Source organism: Drosophila takahashii, unplaced genomic scaffold (genome assembly GCF_030179915.1).
Source record: "Drosophila takahashii strain IR98-3 E-12201 unplaced genomic scaffold, DtakHiC1v2 scaffold_181, whole genome shotgun sequence".
In the NCBI taxonomy this organism is placed as follows: Eukaryota; Metazoa; Arthropoda; class Insecta; order Diptera; family Drosophilidae; genus Drosophila; species Drosophila takahashii.
This window is the reverse complement of record NW_027221679.1, coordinates 49,982-61,649: the sequence shown is the minus strand read 5'-3', so window position 1 is coordinate 61,649 and position 11,668 is coordinate 49,982. Positions and strand designations below refer to the sequence as shown.

General features: G+C 33.2%; 3 non-coding genes across 3 annotated transcripts; all 3 read right to left on the bottom strand.

Moving 5' to 3' along the window:
• Positions 1-2,133: 2,133 nt before the first annotated feature.
• On the bottom strand, positions 2,134-6,089 carry LOC138914335 (large subunit ribosomal RNA). Its single transcript, XR_011420191.1, has one exon. It is a non-coding gene; the product is annotated as a large subunit ribosomal RNA (ribosomal RNA).
• A 398-nt stretch (positions 6,090-6,487) lies between these two features.
• On the bottom strand, positions 6,488-6,666 carry LOC138914343 (5.8S ribosomal RNA). The gene has a single exon (XR_011420199.1). It is a non-coding gene; the product is annotated as a 5.8S ribosomal RNA (ribosomal RNA).
• A 623-nt stretch (positions 6,667-7,289) lies between these two features.
• LOC138914332 (small subunit ribosomal RNA) lies at positions 7,290-9,284 on the bottom strand. Its single transcript, XR_011420188.1, has one exon. It is a non-coding gene; the product is annotated as a small subunit ribosomal RNA (ribosomal RNA).
• Between the last annotated feature and the right edge of the window lie 2,384 nt (positions 9,285-11,668).

Here is an 11,668-nt window from a genome sequence, read left to right as displayed (position 1 = left end):
ACTAATTTTTTTCCATATCCATACTTGAACTTATTATTTTTCCCATATCCATATAACTCTTTTTTCCATATCCACACTAGAATTTAGTATTTATCCCATATCCATATAAATCATTATTTACCATATCAATATAAATAATATTTTTCCATATTCATACTAGAACTTATTATTTCTTTAATATTCATATAACTCAATATTTTTTTCATATCCATACTAGAACTTATTCTTTTTCCCATATCCATACTAGAACTTATAAATTTTCCCATATCATATAACTAATTTTTTTCATATCCATACTAGAACATTATATTTTTGCCATATCTATATAACTCATTTTATTCCATATCCATACTAGAACTTATTATTTCTTTAATATCCATATAACTTAATATTTTTCCATATCCATACCAGAACTTTTTATTTTCCCATATCCATAGAACTAATTTTTTTCATATCCATACTAGAACCTAATTTTCTTCCTATATCCATATAACTTATTATTTACTATTACAATATAATTAATTTTTTCCATATCCATACTAGAGCTTATTATCTCTTCAATATCCATAAAACTCAATATTTTTTTCATATCCATACTAGAACTGATTATTTTTCCCATATCCATACTAGAACTCAGTATTCTTCCCATATCCATACTACAACTTAGTATTTTTCCCATATGCATATAACTCATTATTTAGCATATCAATATAACTAATTTTTTTCCATATCCATACTAGAACTTATTATTTCTTTAATATCCATATAACTCAATATTTTTTTATATCCATACTAGAACTTATTATTTTTCCCATATCCATACTAGAACTTATAAATTTTCCCATATTCATATAACTAATTTTTTTCATATCCATACTAGAACATTAAATTTTTTCCCATATCTATATAACTCATTTTATTCAATATCAATACTAGAACTTATTATTTATTTAATATCCATATAACTCAATATTTTTTCATATCCATACTAGAACTTATCATTTTCCCATATTCATATAACTCATTTTTCCATATCCATACTAGAACTCTGTATTCTTTTCCATATCCATATAACTCATTTTTTTTTTCATATCCATACTAGAACTTATTATTTTTCCCATATCCACATAACTCATTTTTTTCATATCCATACTAGAACTTGTTATTTTTCCCATATCCATATAACTCATTTTTTTTCATATCCATACTAGAACTTAATATTATTTTCATATCCATATAACTCATGTTTGGACTTGGAATATTTTTATACACGTCACTAATAGGATGACGATTCAGTTGGCTACCTTAAGAGGTACATATACTTGCATATGTCTCTTACTTGTATGTTCGGACTTAGAATATTTTTATACACGTCACTAATAGGATGACGATTCAGTTGGCTACCTTAAGAGGTACATATACTTGCATATGTCTCTTACTTGTATGTTCGGACTTAGAATATTTTTATACACGTCACTAATAGGATGACGATTCAGTTGGCTACCTTAAGAGGTACATATACTTGCATATGTCTCTTATTTGCATGTTCGGACTTAGAATATTTTTATACGCGTCACTAATAGGATGACGATTCAGTTGGCTACCTTAAGAGGTACATATACTTGCATATGTCTCTTACTTGTATGTTCGGACTTAGAATATTTTTATACACGTCACTAATAGGATGACGATTCAGTTGGCTACCTTAAGAGGTACATATACTTGCATATGTCTCTTACTTGTATGTTCGGACTTAGAATATTTTATACACGTCACTAATAGGATGACGATTCAGTTGGCTACCTTAAGAGGTACATATACTTGCATATGTCTCTTACTTGTATGTTCGGACTTAGAATATTTGTATACACGTCACTAATAGGATGACGATTCAGTTGGCTACCTTAAGAAGTACATATACTTGCATATGTCTCTTATTTGCATGTTCGGACTTAGAATATTTTTATACGCGTCACTAATAGGATGACGATACATATGGCTACCATTGTTAAATATATTTAAATAAAATTTATTTAAATATAATTATTATTTTATATATATATTTTTATATATATATATATTCTGACTTAAAAAAGCCAAACAAAATAAACACAATTAAATTTATGTTTATTATCGAATCATCAAGCAAAGGATAAGCTTCAGTGGATCGCAGTATGGCAGCTGCTCAACCACTTACAACACCTTGCCTGTTACAAAAGTCGTTTACAATTGATTCTAGGCTTTGTCATTGTATTAAATAATGCTTTTATATGTAACTAGCGCGGCATCAGGTGATCGAAGATCCTCCCAATTTACTATGTTACAAATTACATTGGCATCACATCCATTGTCGTTTATAAAGTAAATTATAAACTTTAAATGGTTTAGAAGCCATACAATGCAAATTGCCCCTTATTTATCATTGCAGTCCAGCACGGATACGACCTTAGAGGCGTTCAGGCATAATCCAACGGACGTAGCGTCATACCACTGTTCGCTCGAACAAGTATTGTGCCATTGGTCCGTACCTGCGGTTCCTCTCGTACTACGCAGGAATGCTGTCGCAACAACGTTTTGTCATTAGTAGGGTAAAACTAACCTGTCTCACGACGGTCTAAACCCAGCTCACGTTCCCTTGCATGGGTGAACAATCCAACGCTTGGTGAATTTTGCTTCACAATGATAGGAAGAGCCGACATCGAAGGATCAAAAAGCGACGTCGCTATGAACGCTTGGCCGCCACAAGCCAGTTATCCCTATGGTAACTTTTCTGACACCTCTTGTTAAAAACTCTTTAAACCAAAAGGATCGATAGGCCGAGCTTTTGCTGTCCCTGTGTGTACTGAACACCGAGATCAAGTCAGCATTTGCCCTTTTGCTCTATGTGTGGTTTCTGTCCGCACTGAGCTGGCCTTGGGACACCTCCGTTATTATTTGAGAGATGTACCGCCCCAGTCAAACTCCCTACCTGGCAATGTCCTTGAATTGGATCATACCTGAGTAATTGGAGTTATACCAAATTTTCAAATCAAAATACATAAATGCACCGTTTTATTAAAGAATTTGTTTGCGATTATATAACAAACTCGTGATACTTTGATCAAGAAGCTTGCATCAAAACCCAATACCATAAGATATAATAAATATATCCGTATAATGGCTAGGAAATGATACACGTTCCATTTAATCAAGTAAGTAAGGAAACAATAAGAGTAGTGGTATTTCATTGACGATACCAAACCGAAGTCTAATATCTCCCACTTATTCTACACCTCTTATGTCTCCTTACACTGCCAGATTAGAGTCAAGCTCAAAAGGGTCTTCTTTCCCCGCTAATTATTCCAAGCCCGTTCCCTTGGCTGTGGTTTCGCTAGATAGTAGATAGGGACAGTAGGAATCTCGTTAATCCATTCATGCGCGTCACTAATTAGATGACGAGGCATTTGGCTACCTTAAGAGAGTCATAGTTACTCCCGCCGTTGACCCGCGCTTACTTGAATTTCTTCACTTTGACATTCAGAGCACTGGGCAGAAATCACATTGTGTCAACACCCGCTAGGGCCATCACAATGCTTTGTTTTAATTAGACAGTCGGATTCCCCAAGTCCGTGCCAGTTCTGAATTGATTGTTAATTGATAATCGTTATAATTAATAAGAACTAATTGGTTTGACCCAATTAGTATTCTTAAAAATTTTAGCAAGAAAGTTCCACAATTGGCTACGTAACTAACTATCCGGGGAACAAGTAACTAACATAAATGCTAGAAACTCTATTTACCCAGAACGAGCACATAAACCATGTTATTGTTTCCCAATCAAGCCCGACTATCTCAATCTTCAGAGCCAATCCTTATCCCGAAGTTACGGATCTAATTTGCCGACTTCCCTTACCTACATTATTCTATCGACTAGAGACTCTTCACCTTGGAGACCAGCTGCGGATATTGGTACGGCCTGTTGAGAAGTTTGCGTGTCCCCACCATAAATTTTCAAGGTCCGAGGAGAAAATATCGACACAACAGTATATGTCATGCTCTTCTAGCCCATCTACCATATCTCTCTGCGAAAGACTTCCATGGTAGTACGGCTATAAAACAGAAAAGAAAACTCTTCCGATATCTCTCGACGGCTTCTTTATGGTCGTTCCTGTTGCCAGGATGAGCACGAGGCCCATATTTAATAACAAACGGATACTCAACAGGTTACGGAATTGGAACCGTATTCCCTTTCGTTCAAAATTATTCAAGTATATTATATTAGCTTGATTTGTATATATTGCGTTTTTGGTTTTACTTGAAAATTTTCGGCTTTCGCCTTGAACTTAGGACCGACTAACTCGTGATCAACCACTGTTCACACGAAACCCTTCTCCACTTCAGTCCTCCAAGGTCTCATTCGATTATTTGCTACTACCACCAAGATCTGTACCAATGGCAGCTCCATGCAGGCTTACGCCAAACACTTCTACGCATACCATTGTACCTTCCTACTCACTAAAGTTTCAAAATTTATATCACAAGTAATATAAATCATCTACTTTAGCGGTAATGTATAGGTATACAACTTAAGCGCCATCCATTTTAAGGGCTAGTTGCTTCGGCAGGTGAGTTGTTACACACTCCTTAGCGGATTTCGACTTCCATGATCACCGTCCTGCTGTTTTAAGCAACCAACGCCTTTCATGGTATCTGCATGAGTTGTTAATTTGGGCACCGTAACATTACGTTTGGTTCATCCCACAGCGCCAGTTCTGCTTACCAAAAGTGGCCCACTGGGCACATTATATCATAACCTTAAACTTCATATCAAGAAAGTTAAGGTTCTTACCCATTTAAAGTTTGAGAATAGGTTAAGATCGTTTCGACCCTAAGGCCTCTAATCATTCGCTTTACCAGATAAGATTATTTTATATAATATTAAAATGCACCAGCTATCCTGAGGGAAACTTCGGAAGGAACCAGCTACTAGATGGTTCGATTGGTCTTTCGCCCCTATACTCAATTCTGACAATCGATTTGCACGTCAGAACTGTTTCGGTCTTCCATCAGGGTTTCCCCTGACTTCAACCTGATCAAGTATAGTTCACCATCTTTCGGGTCACAGCATATATGCTCAAGGTACGTTCCAGTTAGAGGCATAAATAATATAAATATCATTATACATAACTATATAGAACGCCCCGGGATTGTGTTAATTAGCTATAAATAGTTAAAAAACTAATCCCATTATTAGTCAAGTTAATTACGCTATTAGGTTTATATCCCAATAACTTGCACATATGTTAGACTCCTTGGTCCGTGTTTCAAGACGGGTCCCGAAGGTATCCTGAATCTTTCGCATTGTTAATCCTACAAGTGCATATAATAAACACAAAAATCAATGATAATCATGCCATTATATAATTCCGAAAAATTAACGCACTGTATTCATATAAATCTATCAGCACTTTATCAAATTAATAACATTTATTCTGTGTTAAAATGCAAGCAATTTAATTTGAATAAACTATAAGTTATATTTTATGATAAATTTGGTATGCTAATAGATTACAATGTCCTTATATGGAAAAAATGCACACTATTATCATAATATTGTTTAAATATTACAATTTTAATGATGAATTTTCCATAACGGATATTCAGGTTCATCGGGCTTAACCTCTAAGCAGTTTCACGTACTGTTTAACTCTCTATTCAGAGTTCTTTTCAACTTTCCCTCACGGTACTTGTTTACTATCGGTCTCATGGTTATATTTAGTTTTAGATGGAGTTTACCACCCACTTAGTGCTGCACTATCAAGCAACACGACTCTTTGGAAACATCATCTAGTAATCATTAACGTTATACGGGCCTGGCACCCTCTATGGGTAAATGGCCTCATTTAAGAAGGACTTAAATCGTTAATTTCTCATACTAGAATATTGACGCTCCATACACTGCATCTCACATTTGCCATATAGACAAAGTGACTTAGTGCTGAACTGATTTCTTTTCGCTCGCCGCTACTAAGAAAATCCTTGTTAGTTTCTTTTCCTCCCCTAATTAATATGCTTAAATTCAGGGGGTAGTCCCATATGAGTTGAGGTTGTATATAACTTTTATTTGCAATTAATTCTTTATATATAATGATAAAACATTTTATTAAATTCGTTTAAAGCTGACGTATATATATATTAATGGCATTTATTTGTAACGAATTAACGAAGAATAATAATATTGTCAACGTTTTTCATATTTCAAATCATTAATAAGAGACAATTCTAGATAATATTTTATGCTAGACATTTCTCAGTATTATTTGATTGAAAAAGAAAATATTCCTCTTCGTTTTTCTCAAAGTTTAATTACTATTGTGAGATAATGTTTTTCATATATTTGTTAATATTATGAATAAAATAATTAAATTATTTTTATCCAATAATATACCATATGCTTATAAAATTTTATTATAAAATTTGTATAAACAACTTAATTAGCATAGTCTTACAACCCTCAACCATATGTAGTCCAAGCAGCACTATAAAATTAATTAAAGTACATAACAGCATGGACTGCGATATGCGTTCAAAATGTCGATGTTCATGTGTCCTGCAGTTCACACGATGACGCACAGTTTGCTGCGTTCTTCATCGACCCATGAGCCGAGTGATCCACCGCTTAGAGTTTTATAATATTGGTTTTAAATTTGGTCAAATATGTTTTTATTGAAAGAAATTAAAAATACACCATTTTACTGGCATATATCAATTCCTTCAATAAATGTATTTATATACCTAAAATAAATGCTGCGAAATGTCTTAGTTTTATATAAACAATATATATCAAAGTATTATTTGTAATGGCATTTGTTTGTTAATATATATTGATAATTTTATATAAAACATTAACCTGAAACCAGGTACAACATTGTATATTTTAGGTTGTTGCATTATCCAATGTATGATCATCATCAAATTAGTTGGCCAATACATCTCGCAACGCGTGTATATTATGGTCCATATACACACAAAAGTTTATAATAAATATATAAAATATATTTTATTATATTAATAATTCGATTTGCTTGTTCGAATTTTATGTTTGTTTCTATTTAATTTATTTGTAATAATATTATATTATTACAATATTTCGATTTGCTTGTTCGAAATTTATTTGATCTTTTACTTTTAAGATCATATTTTTGGTATAATTATTATTATAATTATTATGTATATATATATATATATTGGTAATTTGTATTAAATTTGTATTAACAAATTTTTTTATTAACGGTAAGGATATTATACAATAATGATCCTTCCGCAGGTTCACCTACGGAAACCTTGTTACGACTTTTACTTCCTCTAAATAATCAAGTTCGGTCAACTTTTGCGAAACAACCGTAACACACAAGGCGTCACAGTGATCACGTCCGGAGACCTCACTAAATAATTCAATCGGTAGTAGCGACGGGCGGTGTGTACAAAGGGCAGGGACGTAATCAATGCGAGTTAATGACTCACACTTACTGGGAATTCCAAGTTCATGTGAACAGTTTCAGTTCACAATCCCAAGCATGAAAGTGGTTCAGCGGTTTACCCGGACCTCTCGGTCTAGGAAATACACGTTGATACTTTCATTGTAGCGCGCGTGCAGCCCAGGACATCTAAGGGCATCACAGACCTGTTATTGCTCAATCTCATTATTGCTAGACGCAATTTGTCCATTTAAGAAGCTAGTGTCCTTATAATGGGACAAACCAACAGGTACGGCTCCACTTATATAAACACATTCAAACACAATAAACATTTTACTGCCACCATGAATGAAGGCTATATAAGCTTCAACACCATAATCCTGAAGATATCTATTTAATATATTTGAGTCTCGTTCGTTATCGGAATTAACCAGACAAATCACTCCACGAACTAAGAACGGCCATGCACCACCACCCATAGATTCGAGAAAGAGCTATCAATCTGTCTTACACACTTATGTTCGGACCTGGTAAGTTTTCCCGTGTTGAGTCAAATTAAGCCGCAGGCTCCACTCCTGGTGGTGCCCTTCCGTCAATTCCTTTAAGTTTCAGCTTTGCAACCATACTTCCCCCGGAGCCCAAAAGCTTTGGTTTCCCGGGAAGCGACTGAGAGAGCCATAAAAGTAGCTACACCCAATTGCTAGCTGGCATCGTTTATGGTTAGAACTAGGGCGGTATCTGATCGCCTTCGAACCTCTAACTTTCGTTCTTGATTAATGAAAACATCTTTGGCAAATGCTTTCGCTTAAGTTAGTCTTACGACGGTCCAAGAATTTCACCTCTCGCGTCGTAATACTAATGCCCCCAAACTGCTTCTATTAATCATTACCTCTTGATCTGAAAACCAATGAAAGCAGAACAGAGGTCTTATTTCATTATCCCATGCACAGAATATTCAGGCATTTGAAGCCTGCTTTAAGCACTCTAATTTGTTCAAAGTAATTGTACCGGCCCACAATAACACTCGTTTAAGAGCACTAATGCAGGTTTTTAAATAGGAGGAACATATGAAAAAATACAAGTATTTAAACACATATAAGAACTCCACCGGTAATACGCTTACATACATAAAGGTATAGTACTAACCACAATTGTAAGTTGTACTACCCGTATGAAGCACAAGTTCAACTACGAACGTTTTAACCGCAACAACTTTAATATACGCTATTGGAGCTGGAATTACCGCGGCTGCTGGCACCAGACTTGCCCTCCAATTGGTCCTTGTTAAAGGATTTAAAGTGTACTCATTCCAATTACAGGGCCTCGGATATGAGTCCTGTATTGTTATTTTTCGTCACTACCTCCCCGAGCTGGGAGTGGGTAATTTACGCGCCTGCTGCCTTCCTTAGATGTGGTAGCCGTTTCTCAGGCTCCCTCTCCGGAATCGAACCCTGATTCCCCGTTACCCGTTGCAACCATGGTAGTCCTAGATACTACCATCAAAAGTTGATAGGGCAGACATTTGAAAGATCTGTCGTCGGTACAAGACCATACGATCTGCATGTTATCTAGAGTTCAACCAATATAACGATCTTGCGATCGCTTGGTTTTAGCCTAATAAAAGCACATGTCCCATAAGGTTCATGTTTTAATTGCATGTATTAGCTCTAGAATTACCACAGTTATCCAAGTAACTGTTAACGATCTAAGGAACCATAACTGATATAATGAGCCTTTTGCGGTTTCACTTTTAATTCGTGTGTACTTAGACATGCATGGCTTAATCTTTGAGACAAGCATATAACTACTGGCAGGATCAACCAGAATAATGTTTTCGTTCATATTTCATTCATATTTTTTGAATAGAAATTAGTAATATAAATATAATAGATTTTATTTCCATTTTATATGTTCGGTTTTTCTTAAATATTGATTTTAATTCAATATTTTTTTTTTGCTTTGTGAAATAATTCTATTTTAATTCGAATACGGCCATTTTTATATGGCATTCGTATACGTTCTTTAATTTTTACTTGTTTCGCCACTAATATAACAAGTTTATAATTGATGTTAAAGAAAAAGTACAACTTTTTTATAACACAATTTTCAATATATATTGTTCTTTCTATAAGTTTTTATTATATTATATATACATATTTCATTCTAAAATATCATTTTTGTTCAACATACATAATTATTGTATCCACACATGTACAATTTTTGTTTAACCAATATAAATATTGAGTTAAATCATTTGCATTTTGATGATAAATTTAAAATTTATCTTTTCCATATAACTCTCTGGTAATATATGATATAAAACCGAGCGCATATGAAATTATTTTGATCACTAATATTGCAATTATATTTTATTATAATGCTTTTTGTAAACACATTGTACCGGCAAGCGATACTCTGTGCCCAAACGACAGGGGATATAATAATTTAATATAAATTATCATATATACCTGCCACCAAAGATTAACGATAAAAGTCGGAAACAATTTGTTATTCTATATATAATAGAAACTTGACCTCTGTTTCACCTTATTATCATGGGTTTATAATATTAACCGCGTAGCCAAGTCTTAATTTCATTTAAGAAACAAATTTATACGGATAATATTTTGATTTTAATATATGTTGTTCTATTGATAACAAAAGTATATATTATAATATATTTTGTTCAATAGTAGATGGACTACTTACTGTACCATCCTTATTTTTTATTATTATTGATATACATTATATTGACAACAGCATATGATATTCATATGGTTTGTTCAATAATTAATTGGTGGACAACCACTGACCATCCTATAGTAGTTTTTGGCCACGACGTCTAAATATCGAAATTATTTAATTCCGTTTGCCACCCATACGATAGATATTAACTATCTATAATAATAATGTGTACGCATAAAATATTATATGTATATATATAGACCAACAGACAAGCACTTCACCCTATAGTAGTTTTTGGCCACGACGTCTATATATCGGGCATATTTAATTCTCTTTGCCACCCAACCAAAGATATTCACTTTTTTATATAAAGTATTATTTGATCATATTAATATAACCAATTATTTCTGCCATATTCATATAATTTCTTTATGAATTATTTTTTGGTCATATCCATATAATCTATATGCCGTATCCATATAATGAATACGGCATATCCATACAACTAGCCATATTTGTATGTCAATGTATATTTTATTATACATTTTTTTTCTTTATACATATAATATGGTATTTCCATATCGCTATAATTGAATTATATGTATAAGATATCATTTATATATAGCATTGCCAAAATAATATGATAAACATAAATTTTGAACAATACGGCCGGTCGGCGAGCACTGCCTCCCTATATATGTTTTTGGCCACGACGTCTAAATATTGGGTATTTTTCGTACTGCGGCCCCGGTGTATGTAAATTGGGCATATTTCGTACTGATGCCAACATATCTATATGACTCATTATTTTCTTCCATATCAATATAACTTCTTTTATTTCCATATTCAAGTAATTTCTTTATTTGCCATATCAATATAAAATATTTTTTGGTCATATTTATATAATCTATATGCCGTATCCATATAATGAATACGGCATATCCATACAACTAGCCATATTTGTATGTCAATGTATATTTTATTATACATTTTTTTTCTTTATACATATAATATGGTATTTCCATATCGCTATAATTGAATTATATGTATAAGATATCATTTATATATAGCATTGCCAAAATAATATGATAAACATAAATTTTGAACAATACGGCCGGTCGGCGAGCACTGCCTCCCTATATATGTTTTTGGCCACGACGTCTAAATATTGGGTATTTTTCGTACTGCGGCCCCGGTGTATGTAAATTGGGCATATTTCGTACTGATGCCAACATATCTATATGACTCATTATTTTCTTCCATATCAATATAACTTCTTTTATTTCCATATTCAAGTAATTTCTTTATTTGCCATATCAATATAAAATATTTTTTGGTCATATTTATATAATCTATATGCCGTATCCATATAATGAATACGGCATATCCATACAACTAGCCATATTTGTATGTCAATGTATATTTTATTATACATTTTTTTTCTTTATACATATAATATGGTATTTCCATATCGCTATAATTGAATTATATGTATAAGATATCATTTATATATAGCATTGCCAAAA